The sequence below is a fragment of the Manis javanica genome, chromosome 2, assembly GCF_040802235.1.
Source record: "Manis javanica isolate MJ-LG chromosome 2, MJ_LKY, whole genome shotgun sequence".
Lineage (NCBI taxonomy): Eukaryota > Metazoa > Chordata > Mammalia > Pholidota > Manidae > Manis > Manis javanica.
In genome coordinates, this window is record NC_133157.1 from 6,485,148 (window position 1) to 6,503,550 (window position 18,403).

At 49.7% G+C, this 18,403-nt stretch overlaps 1 long non-coding RNA gene across 1 annotated transcript in view; it reads right to left on the bottom strand.

Annotated features, from left to right (window-relative positions):
- Positions 1–18,403, bottom strand: part of LOC140846535 (uncharacterized) — a 91,107-nt gene that overhangs the window by 58,146 nt on the left and 14,558 nt on the right. Inside the window, exon 2 of the long non-coding RNA XR_012125718.1 lies at positions 17,877–17,999. This is a non-coding gene — a long non-coding RNA (uncharacterized lncRNA). The remainder of the gene's footprint in view (positions 1–17,876; positions 18,000–18,403) is intronic.

Sequence of the window (18,403 nt, forward strand, 5' to 3'; positions counted from 1 at the left end):
CACTGGGTGCCAGCCCGGCAACAGGTTGCCAGGGCTGGAGGTGCGTGGAGAGAGACTTTGGGGGCTAGAAGCCCTTCTCTGAGGAGTTGGGGTTTAACCCGAGCCCTGAGGACTCCCGAGGCAAGCATGGAGTGTGTCTACCTCAGGGATATGTCACAGGTGCTTGGTTTAAATAGAGCTTCAGAGCAAATCTGACCATGTCACACCTCCTGTAAAGCCCTCTGTGTCTCCCTTTGGCCACCCAGGTGAAGTCTGCACTCCTTGGCCTGACCCCTGCCCACTCCTTGGTCTTCACCAAGCCCTTCCCTCCTAGGGGCCTTCACAGGCCTTGGTCAAAACTACAGATTGTCAGCCCAAAGGGCATTCCAATCCCTTCTCCCTTTCCTTCCTCTACTACAGAGATTAGCCAAATTTAAAAACTATTTTCCCAGCTTCTCTTCCAGTTCAAGGTGGCCATGTAACCCAGTTCTCACCAGTGAGACAGAACAGAAGTCCCTGGGGAGCAATTCCCTTTCCAAATAAAGAGATGGAGTCTGGCAAGGAAAAGGCCTTTTCGTCCTTTGCACTTTTGGCCTTTTGCTCTTTCTCCTTCTTCCTGCATGGAACACAGACATGAGGTCTGGAAATCAGCAGCTATATTGTGGCCATGAGGTAGCAATGTGAGGACAAGACCTCCACAGTGAGAGTAGTGAAAACAATAGTGACAAAGCCAGGGTACCTGGCAGCATCTTTAAGCCACTACACTAGCCCCTGCCTGCTCACATCAGGCTTATTGTTGTCTAAGCCTGTTGAAGTCATTGCAGTAGAGTTTCTTTATTTGCAATGAACACTGTGCTGATGATACACAACCCTGCATGAGTGGCCCATGCTGAGTTCGTGTCTTGGCTCTCCTTGGGGCTCACTGTACTTCAGCCTCTGCACTGGCTTCTTCTGCTCCTTTGACCAGGCTGAGCTCACTCTTGCCTCAGGGCCTTTGCTCTGCCCACATCTTATTTAGGGCTGGTTCCTTCCATCATCCAGGTCTCAGCTAAATGCCACCTCCTTCAAAAGGCCAGCAATCTGAAGGAGTCTCTCCAGATACGGCTACCACGTGACCCTACTTATTTTTACCACCATTCCTTATTGCCATCAGATACTCTCTATAGTTAATTTCTTCATTTGCTTGTTATACAGAATGTGAGCTTCATGGGAGTGGGTTGGGATCTTTGCCTGTATTACTCATCTCTATTCCCCAGTGCACAGCACATAGTAGGTACTCATTAAAAGTTTGTTGGGTCAACTAATTAATGTGTTAATTAATGCTGCTGCTCTGCCCAATGTACTCTCTCTCCCTCTCTGCTTGGGAACTGGAAATTCCCATTCTTTCCTTCCACTGCCCCCTCGGAGAGCCTCCCTGGTACTCCTTACATGGCCAGGGACAGGTCTGGTGACCTTCAGTGTCTCTCCTTCTCTGCCTTTGCACACATAAAATGCCAGAGTAGGCGACATCTTCATCTGTTAAATGTCATCTCTCCCCCTCCAGGACACAAACTCCGAGAGGGCAGGGACTGTCTTTGTTTCTGCTCCCTGGTCAGTACCCGGCACATGTAGAAGGGTTTGTTGAGTGAATGAATGACAGGCACTGCTTGCAGACTGTGTGCCAAGCCCCAGGGAAGGGGCCCCTTCCATAACTTGGTTCACCACCCCAGCCTACCAGGTCTCAGTCTTGAGGGCAGAGACCACCCAGGTCCCATCCCACCTGCATCCCACTCACTCCCCGCACCTGCTACAAGAAAGCAAAATTAAAGCACGCGTCCGGTTCAGATCTGCCTGGCTCTGAACAAAGGGGCAGCTGGCGCTTCTGCCCAGACAGGCGCCTACATCAGCGACACACAGCAAAGCCCGCCAGGCTGCCCAGCCCACAGGGCTCCGGGCTGTTTCTCAGCAAGATTTTGCCCCTTCCCTCCACCACTTCCTCCTTCCTCGCCCTCTCCCCCAACTAACAGCGCAAACCCTCAGCCCTTGTGTGGAATTTTTCTTCTTGAAAGCACTTTATAAACATTAGCTCATTAGCAGAGCAGCCCCTTGACACCAGGAGGCTGCTCCCTGGGTGTCTTCTGAGTCATAGCGCCAGAGTTTACCGACAAAAACAAGTTTTTCCCATAGAGCGAATGCAGCGCCGCAGCCGAGATCACTGTGTCTCAGAAAAAGGAAGAATGAAGGGGAGATGCTGCCTCTGGCGAGTGCCCGCCATACTGGGTCTGGCGTCAGCCCTGAGAACGGGGAGAGTTGAGGGGTGCCAGGCTCAGGGAAGGTACCCCTGGGAGCTTCTGTCCCCTGCCCAGGGCCCGAGCCCTCCACCAGAGAGTGATGGCTGGACCATGGCCCGCAACGTCTTGGCGCCCCTTCCTGCGTCTCCCTCCCGACCCACGTCTGCCTTTCCGCCCCTGGGAAGGTCCCTGCCTCCCACCCCAGCCACCCACAGACACACACACACAGCCCTAGCCCGGGGCGCTGGTGAACATTATCTTCTAATAGAAGAAGGGTGGTGTCAGTCGTCTGGCACGGGGGTGGTTGCTTTGGGTCTGGCCCACCTGGGTTCAAATCCCAAATCTGCCGCATACAAGCTGGGGGACCTTTGGCAAGTGGCAGAGACCCTGTTTCTCTCTCTGTAGAGGGGCCATCCTGGCACCGCCTCACTCACGGCTGAAGGGCATGAGATGATGCACGAAACTCGCTGGCACCTGGCAGTCGGCGTTCTTCTCAGCAAAGGGGGCAGCTTCCAACCTTTGGTTCTAGGGGCTATAGAGGGGCTTCCCATACAAAGGTAGCGAGCTAAGTCCCTGGCATCACTGCAGCCCACCATGAAAGTTGGAGCTGCAGCCTTCTCCTCGAGGGAGGGCCTGGCCTTAGCCGACTCTTCTCTGCACCTCTCAGCATCTCATCCACAGAGGAGGCATTTAATGAATGCCCCACCGAAAAGTCCAGAGAACACTGTGTAAACCACTGCAAAAGCTAGACTGGCTCGGGGCTTTTTACAAGCCCTGGAAATACTGCTACCAATCCTCCCTTTGTCCCAGCAGATACTAACTGAGGCCCTGTTGTATGTCAGGCACTGCACTGGGCAGCAGACACTGAACTGCCTCTGAAGATGGTTAAAGATTGCCGAGGGCCTCTCCCAGACACATATTGGCGCCTTCCCACTTCCCACTCCAGTGAAAAGGTCCAAATGCATGTGGCCTCCAAATGTGGGCCCTTTGAAGAACATGCAGGAACGCTGATGACCAACTGGGTGTCCCCCCATCTTCCCTCCTAACAGAACCCTAGCTTTGTTCAATTTGGCAGATATGCTCAGATAAAAATATTCACCTCCAAGACTCCTTTGCAGCTAGCTGGGCCACTTGACCCAATTCTGGCCAATGAAATGGAATTAGGAGTCTTCTGCTGAAAACATCCAGGATATCATTTTTTTTCTGATACAAAGAGGAATTCACCTGTCGGGGGCCTTCCATCCTTTGCCATTCATTTTTCCCTAATCTTCACCCCAGTTTTCTTGCCTGGAATGCTGTCATGATACCTGGAGATAAAGCAGCCATATTGTGCCATAAGGATGAAAACTGCATGCCAGCGATAGCAGAGCAGGAAGCCAGAGGGATAGCTTGAGGGGCTGCGCCAGCTCTGCCTCCCTCCCCGACCCACCCCTGCAGGAGGGTCTGGGTTCTGTGTTTAAGTCACACAGTCAATTTCTATGACCTGCAGCTAATTGTATATCCTGATTCATCACCAGGCCACCCCAGAGACTCTCACAGTGTTCATCAGAAGAGCCAGTACAGAGCAGCTGCCTGACAAACATGAGTGGATGGCAGAGTGAATGGGTAGGTGAGGCAGAGCAGACCCCTGAGATGCCCTGCAGCCCGGAGACTACAGGCCTTGAACTCAATCCCAAACCAGAAGGGAAGAGTTTTGGACAATTCCATCAGAGTTAGGAGTACCTGGTTTCCAGGGCCATGCTGTGTGATCCTGAGCGAGTTCCTTCCCCTCTCTGGGCCTCACTTTTCCTACCTGAAAAATTCGTGTGTGAGATTCCGGGTGGGCTGCAAAGGGAGCAGCAGTAACCCTCACGGTTCTTGTTTCATTTCTTTCTGGTGAGGAAGGAAGGGGGTTCCTCTCACCTTCAGATCCAAATTCCACAGAGGAGACAACATAACAAGAAACTAACTGCTGGGCGGGTTATTACCTGGGAAGGGCTGGCCTTGACCAACACCCCCTGTGCCAAATGCCATGTGCGTCCTCCCTCTGAATCTTCACAGCACCCTGCAAACTGGGTGCTCTTATTATCCCTATTATTTAACAGATGAGGAAACTGAGGCTCAGGGGTTAAATAGCATGGCCTAGTTTACAGGACGAGCACGTGGCAGGGTCAGGACTTGAGGGCTGAGGATGACATAACTCTAATCCCCAGTTATGAGGGTGGATCAAGAGGAACCTATAAGAGGTAAAGTCATTTTTCCCAAGGGAAAATTCAACCAGGAGCCTCAGGACTGGACCCAGAGTTCTTTCTGCCTCCAAAGCAGGGGCACCTCAGCACCGCATCCCCTCTCAGGAGGCCCTGGTCATCGAGGGCAGCAGAAGGCTAGAAGGCTAGACAGCCACCAGTGTGAATCCAAACCACGATGTTCGCTAAACACAGATGCTCAGAGCCACAGGGACAAAGAAGTGGATGGTTCTGTTGGGGACAAGGAGGGCTTCCTGGAGGAAGTGGCATTGGAAGGGGACATTTTGAATGGGTGGGCGTGGAGATGGGATTGTATTCCAGGTACAAAGAACCCTCGGGAGGCTGTGTTCCCTGAGTGTGGGGGCAGCCCGCCCATGACTTGTTTAACCAGTCAGATCATGTGCTCCTCCAGGGTCTTTCTCAGGACTTAGCACAGGCTGAGGCTCAGGGGAGGGAGGGAAGCTGGATGAGGCCCGGCCTGTGAAGCTCTCAGGGTGAGTGGGGAATAAGGGCAGGAGCTCTCGCAGGGTCCCAGCCTGGCACACAAGGTACAAGGCAGCTTCCTTGCTGACTGGCTCTGGCCTTTTCCTCCCTCTCCCTCCTCTGGAGCCCCAGCTGCCCCAGACAGGCAGGAAGTGCTGGCTGGCAGCAGAGGCCAGAGAGGAGCCTGGGGGTGCTAGAGTGACCCTCCAGAGCCCGTGTGACCCTCCCTCCCAAGATGCCACATGATTAACAAGCCCCTGGGTGGTTCTGAGGTGCAGCCAGGCTTGAGAATCACTCACCTAACCTGTTCAGGTCTCGGCTTTCTTATCTGGAAAATGGGGGAGCAGAAGTGCCACTCCCACAGCATAGGCGTGACAACGGTGAGGCGGTGCATAGAAGTGATTATCAGCGCTCGGGAAGAGCCCTGCAAATAAATTCATGGTGACCACCATTCCACACACTCGACCAGCAACTGGCCGCTGCAATAAGGCCATGACCCCGACCGCTACAGAGCCCAGGAGATGGCCCAGAGACTGGGCAAGAAGCTGGAGGATCATTTTATTTTGTGAAAAGTTCACTGGGAACGAGTCGTCATTCAGTATCTCCCAGATCATTTTTAAAATGCAAACTTTATCAACAAGGAAGAGAGCCTAAGGCAGTAATTAGCAGAGGGGAAAGCAGAAAAGTGAATAAAACAGAAAACCAAAAATCAGCCTCCTCCCCCACCCCCAAACATACCCAGCAGGAGTCAAATATTAATTAACTGCTTCTTCCACTTGAACCCCCTGTTTGCAGGACACATTCATGTTTGTTATAACAAACGCTGCAGGAGCCGACCAACAAAACCCATGTTTTCAGAGGAGCCCAAAGTCACCAACAGAATAGACACCTGGCTGGGCTGGACCTTGGGGAGTTTTCTCTTAAACAAATGCACCCAATTTCCAGTTATTTGTATATGATACCAAGGAGCAGGAGGGGAGATTTGGGGAGGTGATTACATTTGCCTGGATGGCAAGTATTTGCAGGTATTTGGAGCTGTCAAAAAACTTACATTCTTGAAAATAATAATCCCACAGGACATTTGAACAATGATCATGGTATTTGGGCACAAAGACAATTTCAGCAAATTCCAAAGTAATTCTCAAATATTCTCAACACAGTGAAATAAACATTTTAGTTAGTAACTAGAGTTGTGTTTTGTGTTTTTTTGTTTTTTACTCTTGGTGGAAACGTGAAAACTCTCTTCCAAATTAACTCTTGAAATAAAGAGGGAATTCAAAAGGAAATTACATACCACTGAGACATCTCATACTAATTGGACATTAGATAAAATGAGAGAGTGAATACTTAAAACTCACAGGATGCAGCCCAAGCAATACTCAAAGGAAAATTCATATCCATAAATATACCTAAAAGGTACTATGTTACTAAGAGAGAGATTTCCTTAACAGAAAGTTTACCTACTATCAAACAGCCCTTGATAAGGGGAGAAGTTTCTATCTACTTATCTTGCCAAGTTTCCTTAAAGCTCATAAACAGAAAGATTGCTAACATATGGTATTTTATCAAAAAAACTTCTCCATCTCCAAACTGGAATATGGTGATGAAATTCCAGAAGTAGCAGAGATGTGTAGATATATACTGGGTTTACCAATTCCATTAGACAAATAAAGAAAGCAAGCTAGAGCAAGTCCATGATGCTAAATAAAAAACTCCCCCACAGCAATCAGACAACACAAAGAAATAAAAGGCATCCAGATCAGTAACGAAGAAGTTAAACTGTCCCTGTTTACAGATGACATGATATTGTACATAACAAACCCTAAAGAATCCACTCCAAAACTACAGAGCTAATATCTGAATTCAACAAAGTTGCAAGATGCAAAATTAATATGCAGAAATCTGTTGCATTCCTATATACTAGTGATGAACTAGCAGAAAGAGAAATCGGGAAAACAATTCCATTCACAATTGCATCAAAAAAAAATACCTAGGAATAAACCTAACCAAGGAAGTGAAAGACCTATACCCTGAAAACTACAAGACACTCCTAAGAGAAATTAAAGAGGACACTAACAAATGGAAATTCATCCCATGCTCTTGTGTAGGAAGAATTAATATTGTCAAAATGGCCATCCTGCCTAAAGCAATCTACAGATTCAGTGCAATTCCTATCAAAATACTGAGAGCATTCTTCAACGAACTGGAACAAATAGTTCTAAAATTCATATGGAACCACAAAAGACCCCGAATAGCCAAAGTAATCCTGAGAAGGAAGAATAAAGCAGGGGAGATCTCGCTTCCCAACTTCAAGCTCTACCACAAAGCCACAGTAATCAAGACAATTTGGTACTGGCACAAGAACAGACCCATAGACCATCAGTACAGAATAGACAGTCTAGATATAAACCCAAGCATATATGGTCAATTAATATACAATAAAGGAGCCATGGACATACAATGGAGAAATGACAGCCTCTTCAACAGCTGGTGTTGGCAAAACTGAACAACTACTTGTAAGAGAATGAAACTGGGTTACTGTCTAACTCTATACACAAAAGTAAACTCGAAATGGATCAAAGACCTGAATCATGAAACCATAGTCATGAAACCATAAAACTCTTAGAAGAAAACATACGCAAAAAATCTCTTGAATATAAACATGAACAACTTCTTCATGAACCTATCTCCATGGACAAGGGAAACAAAATAAAAAATGAACAAGTGGGACTATATCAAACTAAAAAGCTTCTGTACAGCAAAGGATACCATCAATAGAACAAAAAGGTACCCTACAGTATGGGAGAATATATTCATAAATGACATATACGATAAAGGGTTGACATCCAAAATATATAAAGAGCTCACGCACCTCAACAAACAAAAAGCAAATAATCCAATTAAAAAATGGGCAGAGGATCTGAACAGACACTTCTCCAAAGAAGAAATTCAGACAGCCAACAGACACATGAAAAGATGCTCCATATCACTAATCATCATGGAAATGTGAATTAAAACCACAATGAGATATCACCTCACACCAGTTAGGATGGCCAGCATCCAAAAGACAAACAACAACAAATGTTGGCGAGGATGTGGAGAAAGGGGAATCCTCCTACACTGCTGGTGGGAATGTAAACTAGTTCAACCATTGTGGAAAGCAGTATGGAGGTTCCTTAAAAAACTAAAAATAGAAATACCATTTGACCCAGGAGTTCATCTCCTAGGAATTTACCCTAAGAATGCAGGAGCCCAGTTTGAAAAAGACATATGCACCCCTATGTTTATCGCAGCACTATTTACAGTAGCCAAGAAATGGAAGCAACCTAAGTGTCCATCAGTAGATGAATGGATAAAGAAGATGTGGTACATATACACAATGGAATATTATTCAGCCATAAGAAGAAAACATAAATCCTACCATTTGCAACAACATGGATGGAGCTAGAGGGTATTATGCTCAGTGAAATAAGCCAGGCAGAGAAAGACAAGTATCGGATGATTTCACTCATCTGTGGAGTATAAGAACAAAGAAAAAACTGAAGGAACAAAACAGCAGCAGAATCACAGAACCCAAGAATGGACTAACAGTTGCCAAAGGGAAAGGGACTAGGCAGGATGGGGGGGAAGGGAGGGATAAGCAGAAAAAGGGGCATTACGATTAGCAGACATAATGTTAGGGGGGTGGTGCAGGGGCAAGGCAGTATAGCACAGAGAAGACAAGTAGTGACTCTATAGCATCTTACTACACTGATGGACAGTGACTTTAATGGGGTATGTGGTAGGGACTTGATAATGGGGGGAAGTCTAGTAACCATAATGTTGCTCATGTATGTGTATATTAATGATACCAAAATAAAAATAAATAAAATAAATAAAAAAACTTCACCCACAGTTTTCATCACAGGCTACCTTTCCCTGAAGCTTCCAGATAAGCACTGGCTAAAGAATATAAGGAAGCCAAAATTCTAGACCCTGGCTCTTCTATTCATAAGCTGTCAATACTCTTAATCAAGTCACTTAACATTTATGTAGCAGCCAGCTTTTGCCATAATGATGCCTTGTAACAAGCAACCTTAAACTTGAAAAGACTTCCTACATAAACATTTATTCACGCACTCATTGGTCTATAGGTTGACTGCAATTTGGCTGGTCTAAGCTGGGCTCTACTAGGTAGTTCTGTGTCAAGCTGTGCGTCAGTTGAACTTGGCTCCAAGCTGTGGGCTGAGTTCAAGCCTGCTCCATGTGTCTCCACATTCTGTTTGGGTCAGAAGTTAAGTGGGATATATTCTGTCATGACATACCACAAATGTGCAAGCTGTAGAGCAGAAACATGCACTATCTCCTGAGGCCTCCTCTTAAGAGGCATGCTGTCTCTGATACCCACAGCCCACTGGCCAAAGCAGATCATGTGGCCAAGGCCAGAGTCCCTGGGGCTGGGAAATCTATTCCACCCCACAGAGAAGGGGAGCAAATAATTGCTGAATCCCATCTATCCTTTCTTAGCCTCAGTTTCCTTGTCTGTAAACTGGGGTTGGTGAAAATTCCTATCTCATAGGAACAGAAGACCTGAGCTTTGCTATAACCTGACCGCACCTGACCCCTCCCCTGGTTGGCCTTGGACTGGGTTATGCCCCACTGCTCCCGCTGCTCTGCAAGGCGTGAGGGGCTGGGTGGCCCCGTCCTGGAGCCAATGCCACGCAAACCCCAAGCTTGTTCCTTGACAGAGAAGGGTTGGAATTTGTGCTGGGAATTTCACCAAAAATCCCACTTCCAGTGTTATACACTTTCTTGTTAACCATCAAATGTAGTTACTGAGTTTCCAAAATCACTTAAGTCCCACTGACATGTTCAGACAGGGACGCCTGCCTTATCCAGGCCCTGCGGGCACTCTCGCCGAGGCCAGCTTCGCGGCTCTTCCCAGCTGTCTTTCTGACATCATCGGCCTCTGAGTCCCCTGGCCAAGGACGAGGCTGGCCAGCGTCCTCACCCAGACCCCTGGAGGTAGAGGGGCTCAGACAGACTCGCTCCCCTGCTTGGTCCCAGGACAGTTCCCCAGTCGGGCCGGCCTAGTGTTCAAAACCATGACAGCAGAGTCCTGAAGCACTTGGGTTCTTGGGGGAAAAAGACTCAGTTCAAACCGCAGCTGTGCCACGTTCTGACTCTATAGAGCAGGCAAGCTCTGTGCACGTCACTCCCCATCTGAGAAATGGGGTGATGACTAACAGCACAGGTGGGCATCAGTACGGGGTGGGGGAGGCTGGTTCCGAACACGGGCTCTGGAATGGGACGACGCCAGGCTGGACCACCAGCCCTTCCAATGAGGGATCCTAGAAGACCTTTAGTCTCTTCATCTGTGAAATAGGGTTGACACAAATCGCCCAACAAGGTGTATAAAATCCCATGTTATGAACCACCAAGTGCGTGCCGGTACATACTCAGTTCTCAACAAAGAATGGCTCCCCTCCCTTCTCTGTGACCCAAAAATACCAAATAAGCTGCCTTAGTCAACATGGGAGCAGAACTACTCACTTAATTTGGGATGTTGGGGTATGTTGCACGAGGTGTCTGGTGAATGATGACTAGTGCATGAGCAAAATATCCAGACTTTGTCAAATCTAAGAAATATCCTGATTTCAGAGATGTCAGATATGGGGGGAGAAAGAGTGTGTCTTAGAATAGGTTAAATTCAGTGTATGATATTCCCAGTGAGAAATCAAGCTCTGGTTTCATAGAATTAAATGCTGGCTGATCTCATTACCTTGGGAAAGCCTCGTCTCTCTGAGTACACAGCACACCGCTGGAGACTGCACTGCCCTTTCCCCTTCTCTTACATCCTGTAAAGGGTTTAGCACATAGTAGACACTCAACAAACATCTATTGAGTGAGTCCATCTATTCCTCCATTCATCAAAGAATCAACGAATGAATCAACAATGAATGACACTTGTTGATTAAAAAAAAACTGTTACCACTAGAGAAGGGTAAGACTGGTTAAAACTTTTTTGCCCTTCAAGAGGGATTTATTTCCATGCTAGACTGATATAAAAATATATTTTTCTAAATATCTGATCCATGCAAAGCTAAAATGGTTGTTCATCAAGATCTGTCCACACAAACAATGCTTGTTCACTGAACAAACCCTAAGTGGGCATCCATTATTCTCTAGAAACTAAATAAGCTGCCAAACACAGAAACATATGTCCCTGCCCTCAGGGAGCTTGTAATCTAGAGAGGGAGACAGACACATAAAAAAAACATTTTCTTGGTAAGGGTGGGATGAGAAGCCTTCCTCATCCTACCCTCAGCTGAGAACATTTTCATTTATTCTTGTGACCCACAAATCAGTCAGTTGTTCTCCTCTTCCTTCAAGGTCTTTGTATCAGGGGCAAAGCTGTGTGTTCACTGAACCTGGCCATTTGCCTGCTGAGTGCACCTGAGGACTACACTTCCCAGCCTCCCTTGCAGCTAAGTAGTGCCGTGTGGCTCCTTCTGGCCAACGGAAGAGAGGAATGCTGATTCAGGCTTCACTATGGAACATCCTGTGGCATCATCCACACACACGCTCCCACCTCCCCTGTCTGCAAGGCTGCAAGCAAAACACTCTGGGACTGTAGAGCCACACAATGGGAAGTGCCTAGATCCTGAAGGAATGCTGTCTAATCCACATTGGACTTGAGCATGAAAAAGAAACTCTTATTGGATCAAGCTGCTAAGATTTTGGGGATTATTTGTTACTGCAGCAGAGCATAGCCCAATCCCAAGCACTAAAAACCTGTGAAATCAGGCTGCAAAGGCAAACCAGAAGAGCGTCAAAGGTTCACAGGTTCACATGGACAATCTCGAGCCACAGCCCCTCAGAGTCCTGGAGGCCACCTTCTCTTCCTACCATGTGCCTCCCCAGACGTCAGAGTCAAGAGAGCCGGCTCTAGAGGCAAAGCAGTCTAGATTCCAGTCACTTACCCTCTCTGAGTCTCAGCCTCCTCATCTGTAAACTGCCTATGATAACAGCATGCCTCAGGCACAGATCTACAGTGAGGACCCACAAGGTGCTTCCTGTGAAGAACTGAGTGGCTAGCGCACTGCACGTGCTCAGTGATAGGCTGAGAAGAGGGCACTGGGAATCACCCCCAAGGACACAAAGCAGAGACCTACTGTGCTGCACCCTGGGATCCATTCTGGAGAAAGGCTCTGCACCCCAGCACCCTAGGTTCCACTCTCCTACCTGTAAGGCCCTCTCCCTCTCAGACAGATTCATCCAAGTCTTTTGAGGTCCCAGGTCACAGGCAGGGCTCCTTCCCCCATTTCTACCCCTCCTGAGCCAGAACTGTGACTTCGGGCAACTCAGCCCTGGGTGTGGGTATGTGTGAGGGAGTGTGCATGTACGTGTGTGTATGTGTGATTAGGACAGACAGTTGGAGTGGAGGAAGGAGCTTGGCTTAGAGGCCCACATGTGAATCCTGCCCCCGACTCCATCACTCAGTGGGAAGACTCTGCACAGAAGCTTCTTCTGGCTCAGTGCCTCAGTTTCCCCAACTGTATGACAAAGGTGATGACAGCACCCGGGTCCTCAAGGGTCACCGAAGGCTCCTGAGAAATGGACGCTGAGCCCTTGTTGGATGTCCTTTCACCGGCACAAGGTCCAAGCTGAAATCCTACTTAGCCCCATGTTTTAAAAACTTAACAAAAAGGAGCTCAGAGGAATTGAGCACACAGGATGCGTGCTCACGGGGCTCGCTTGCTCTCCCTCTCTACACACACACACACACTCAGACACACACACACATGAGAAGTGAGTTTTGTTTTGTTTTTTTTTGAGAAATGCTCTCAAAACAAAACAAAAACTCTGCTTTGTTCCGTGTAAGCAGCATTAAAAATTCACCAGTTGTGGGGAGCGGGAGGGACAGAGAGCAGAGGCTGAGCCCAGAACAGGCTGCTAGAGAGTTTGGGATGAGAAGCAGGGACTTCACGAGGTGCCCAGGGAGGAGACCCGCCCCAGGGAGGGCTGGGGGCTTAGGGACCATCATGCCAGGGGGCCTGCAAGGCTGGTCACTTTACCCTCCCTCTTGTCCGCATCACAAAGCCCTGTTTACTTCCTTTATTGCCCTCATTGCAATCTTGTTTATTTATCTGCTTACTGTTTTCTTGTTTATTTCCCATCTGGTCAGGACTGTAAGTCAGATCCTTGAAAGCCAGGACTGCCCTGGTTCTAGCAGCTGATGCACAGCCTGGCACACAGTAGGCATGTAATGTTTGTGAAGGAAAATAAGGATGAAGGAGTACATGAGCAAATGGATGAATAGACAGGAGGGCAGGGGTGAGGTACAGCTGGTCAGGAATGGGTGAAGACATCTTTCCCTAGCCTGGGCTGGAGGCCAGGATCCACACAGCAGCCAGGAGATGGGTGCCCCCAGCATCCCTTCTCTGGGTCTCAGTTCCCTCAACTGTAAAATGGGGATTACAGGACTACCCACCTCATTAGATTGTTTTGAGAATTAATGAAAAAAATCCTTGTTGAACACAGCTCTGTGTCTGGCACAATGTGGTCTATAGCTTTATTCACTGAGTGGGGAGGCAGGGAAGCAGGTGGAATATACACCAGCTCCCACCATTCAACGGAAAAAGTCTGAGATTCAGTTCCTAAGATCCAACGAGCTTGTTCTCACTCAGAAACTCCCAGCTGAGCCCAGTGAGGGGACAAAGGTCTGTACTAAGTGAGTTATAAAAACAAGTCAGAGCCAGGAACTGCTGAGCCGCCCCTCCAACCCCCTCCCCGCCCACACTCACACAGACACCCGCCCAGGGCCAGCCCAGGATTAACTCTGGCCTGCCCAGCATGCTCAGCCTCTGGCAGGATTTTGAGAAACGAAAAGAGAAGGAGGGGGGACGTTTCCCATTTCATTTCAATATTAATCCCTCAACCTTCAAAGCACTTGCAAGAGCCATTTGATGCTCACAGTATCTCCTGGAGGCAGGTGGCAAATGAGGAAACTGAGGCCCCAAAGCGGGGATGTACATTACCTACAGCCAACCTGGGCCCGAACTCGTTTCTCCTGACCCCCAGGCCCCACTCTGTCTGCTGGACCACCTCAGATGTCCATAGCACTGAACAGACACTTCATCCTCATCCCAGGGACAGCGATCCAGTGGGTTTGCCATAAAGGCTCCCAGCTGAGCCCTTGGCAGACATCACTAATCAACGAGGGCACACGCCAAATCCTTTCCAACAAGGGCTCCAGGCAGACACCACCAATCAATCAGAATCGGTCTGGGAGATTAAAAGGTTCCTCAGCCCTGCTCTGGGCAGTGACTGCTACCTGGTGCTCCCCAAATGCTTAGTGCAGTGCCTGCACATGGGCCAGCATTTAATCCACGGAATTTTAGTGAGGGAGTGAATGAATGAACAAATGGACACCCAGCCTGTGCCAGGTGCTTGGGCAACCCCATGTGCCCTCTATGCACATTCCAGAATTCCTTCCAAGGGCCAGTGAATCACTTCTCCTTCCTGCTCTGCGGCCCCAGGCAAGTCATCCAAGCTCTCTGAACCTCAGTTGTTTCATCCATGAAATGGCCTTCACATCTGAACCTGACTCAAGGCTGGCCTGGGGATTCAAGGAGGCCACCAGAGGAGCACTGAGACCAGGGCCCAGCACAGCAAGAGCTCCTGAATGCCAAGCGGCTGACCCTCTTTCTCATTACACTTAGGGACCTGAAGCCAGGGGCCAAGATGTTTTTCTGGGCACCAAGCCTGGAGCCCAGGACCAAGCTGGGCAAACACAGATGCTGGTGGGTCGTTAACCTCCACCTGGGGCAGTAAAAGGGTCCAGGTTCTCTGGGGCAGGAGGTGGGGGCTGCCCAGGCTCCACGACCCCAGGCTTGCTCCCCAGTGCGCACCACCCACCAACCATGGGAGAGCCTCCCCAGGGTACAGCGCAGGGCCCCCACCTCCATGCACCACGAGCCCTGCAGACTCGGAGAGGACTCAGCAATGACCCCTGCGGTCAGCTGTGCCCCACCATCTTCTCTGTCACCACCTGCAGTCCTGTGTCAGTCCCCATGAAACAACACATATCCCATACTCAAGGACAGCGAGCTGTGGACACCAGAGCCTGGATCGGGAAGTGGGACATCTGGGCTCCAGCCCCAGCTCCAGGCAAACACCATCAACGCTCTCCTCCTCTCTGGACCTCAGTTCACCCATCTGGAAATTACAAGTGGAGGCCCCCTGGTCTCCAGGGCTCTTCCAACTCTAACGGTATATTCTGCATACTTATATTCCAGAAGTCTTTATGGAGTACCCACTGAGTACCAGGGCCTGTGCTGGGCCCCGAGCTCTTCTCTCTGCCGGAAGGCCCCTCTCCATCCCAGGCCTCCAAGTCCCACCTTCCCCCAGGAGTCTTCCCTGACCAGCTTTGGAGTCCTTCCCTTGCCTTCCTCCAGCCCTGTCCTTCTTGCTGTCGCAGACTTATCACTCAGTATCATCTGTCTGCTTATCTTGTCTGCTTCCCTCTGAACTGTGGCCTCCTGAGGAGGAACACGTCTTGTTCCCTGACCCACTGCAGGAACTCCAGAGGAGGGCTCTGGAAATAGCTCTTGGGCAAATGAACAAATGAATGAATGCATGAATTCCAGATCTGCTCCTCCTCCCTCTCAATCCAACACAGCCCTCAATTAAGCTTTTTGCGTCTGCATCCTCCTCCCCAAACCAATCCCTGGGAGCCCACTGGACAAATCTCACTGCTGACCAGGAAGCTTCCTAGCTGTGTCTCCCTCCTCTGAGCTGGGTCACCAGAGTGCCCACAAGGCATATGTGACACTTTCGAGGTATTAACTACTCCAGTGTGGGGCTGACACCCCCTGGGTTTAACAGGAGCCCAGGGCTCCTTTGGTTCTGTGCCCTGCTCCATGCCATCCTAGCAGACAGTCAGTAAATATTTAGGCATTAATTAACTTCCTCCAGGGAGCAAAGACTCAGTGCCAGATGTAATCTTCCGGCTCCAGGGGGAAAGGTGAGCACCTCAGTCTTTATCAGGTGCTCAAATAAGGCCAACCCTTCATCCCAGGACCTTGTCTCACCTGGACCTGCCCCTTGCACGGGGTCTGAGGGCCCTCTTCCCCACACGTGTGCAAGCGGATATTCACACACACGTACACACTCACTGCCCTGAACAGTCTCTGGTGTCCCGCTGTGAGCCACTGTGCATCCAAACAGAAGCAGGTCACCCACCTGTTCTATGAACATTGTGAATTCCTACTGTGTGCCCCGGAGCTTCTCTGCTCCAAGGGGCTCTGAATAGCTCAGCTGTTTCACAGCCTCCTTCAGCAAGTGTTTTTTTATAACAGCTGCATCAACACCCACCTCCCAGACCACCCCAAAAGAGACCAAGGGTTTTATCAAGCTAGACAACTGCTTGCCCTCCCGACTAGCCCACTTCTCACTTCTTGAGGAGGCAACCCCAACTCCCTCAACAAGAAGGCTCCTAAAATGGGGCCTCAAAGATGGGCTGACCACTTCTCAGCTGGCCCCAGGGAGTGAAAGAGCCGTAGCAGAACTCAGACTCACCTTGGGGCAGAGGCTGAGCAGGGGTTGGGAAGTGCTAAGAGGAGCTGCCCAAGGGAGGCGCCTGGTTTCCCTGTCCCCAGCCTGTGGTCAGAGAATCCACTTTTTCTCTATCTTGACTCCCCATCTGGGACCCCAGAGCTGAGTTACAGGGTGCAGCTCCCAGAATGGCTGTGAATGCTGAGCTGGCACAGAGGTCTGATTCTTCATGGACTTCTACAGGCCCTGGTCTCAGAGCAGCTGGCAGGAAAGTGGTGGGTGTCCATCAAATCAAGGTCACATTCACCATGCGCTAAACCCTGGGAACTGGGCTCAGATACACCAACAGCAGAAGCAAGCAGCTTGGAACCAGTTCTGGTCCTGGGAATAGACCTGGGTTCAAATACTGCCTCCACCCCTTCTAGACTGTATGACCTTGAGCAAGACACAAACACTAAGTCTTAAGTTTCCCCCAGTGAATTCTGGACAAGGACAGAATGAAGGCCCCAAATCAGCATTAATAATACATTCCTGGACTCTTGCAACCTGCCAGACCCGTGGGTCCATGGTTGCATACGGAGTTCTCACAGCTGTAAAGCCCGAGAGGACCTCTGCTTCCCTGCCCATGCTAGTGATGTCTCAAAGGAGAACTTCAAAAATAAATAAAAGAAGCCTTTATGTGTCTTTAAGACAGGCCCTAGGGAAGTAAGGGGTAGTATATTTTTATTCCTACAGGTTTATCACATGGACAATTCCACGCTTGCATGTCCCTATCACCAGATCACCAAGAGAACGGAAGTAAGATGTCCTTTCTCGGCAGTCCCCTGAAAATGTCAACCTGGCTTCTCTGAGTCGGGCAGGGAGAGGTGCTACTGGTCACAGGTGCTCAGACCAATATGGGATGTTCATAGGCAGCCTGCAGAAGGCAGCGCCCTGGGCCTGGAGCTGGGAACTCTGGGCAAGTGCCTTCCACTCCCGGTGCTCAAGTTCCCTCATCTTAAAAATGGGTTTAATACTCCCTGGCTTTATTTCCACCTTTGACACCTGGCATGAGTAGATGCTGAAAACTGCTTGAGGAAACAAATCTGGACGAGTCTTAAGACTGAAGGGAGTCCCAGAAACTGCAGGGCGGGCTGGCTGGGTCTCTTCACGCCCACCAAGGATGAACCAGGTGCTGAGGACCACAGGCCCAAGAGGACACTTTGAAGAAACCCTGAGGAGAGGGTGCTCCCGGGGCCTCCCTCTCCCACGAGGGGGTGAGCAGCCCACAAGGGGGGCTCTCATAGCCTCTGTGAACCCCGTTCCTCCTTTAAGGGCCAGCTCAAGGACCCACTCCTCAGGAAAGCTTTCTGACCACCCCCGACCCACCCCAGCTATGTACCTTGGACTCCTCTCAGTCATCCCTCCGTCAGGCCTCTTAGTGCAGATGCAGACCAACCTGGAGATCGCAGCCCTTTCCTATGTCCTCTGGTTGTCTCAGTCCCCAGCCTGGGGGAGACGGCCCCTGAATAGTTCAGCACAAGAAGGAAAACAGTGTCAACAAGTTACATTGTGAGTTCCTCAGCCTTTGCTAGTCATTCGCCTCCGGCCCGGAGCTCACAGCCCTGGCACAAATCCTGGCTCTAGCCTTTCCGAGCTGTGTGATTCCCGAGTCACCCCAACTCCTCTGAGACTTGGGGTCCCTGTCCAGCCAGCAATCACAGCAGAGGATTCAGGGCGGTTCTGGCGAGGGCCTGCCCCATACTAGCCACATAATAATAGCCCCCATTGTCATTATTATTAGTTAGGAAGGAAAAGAAAGGTTACAGAACCGGTGATTAGGACACCTGGTGTCAGCTCTCAGAGGCCCACACACTCTGGGGCATGCCTCGGAAGCTCCCCCAACAGGGGAGGCCAAAATTCACCATG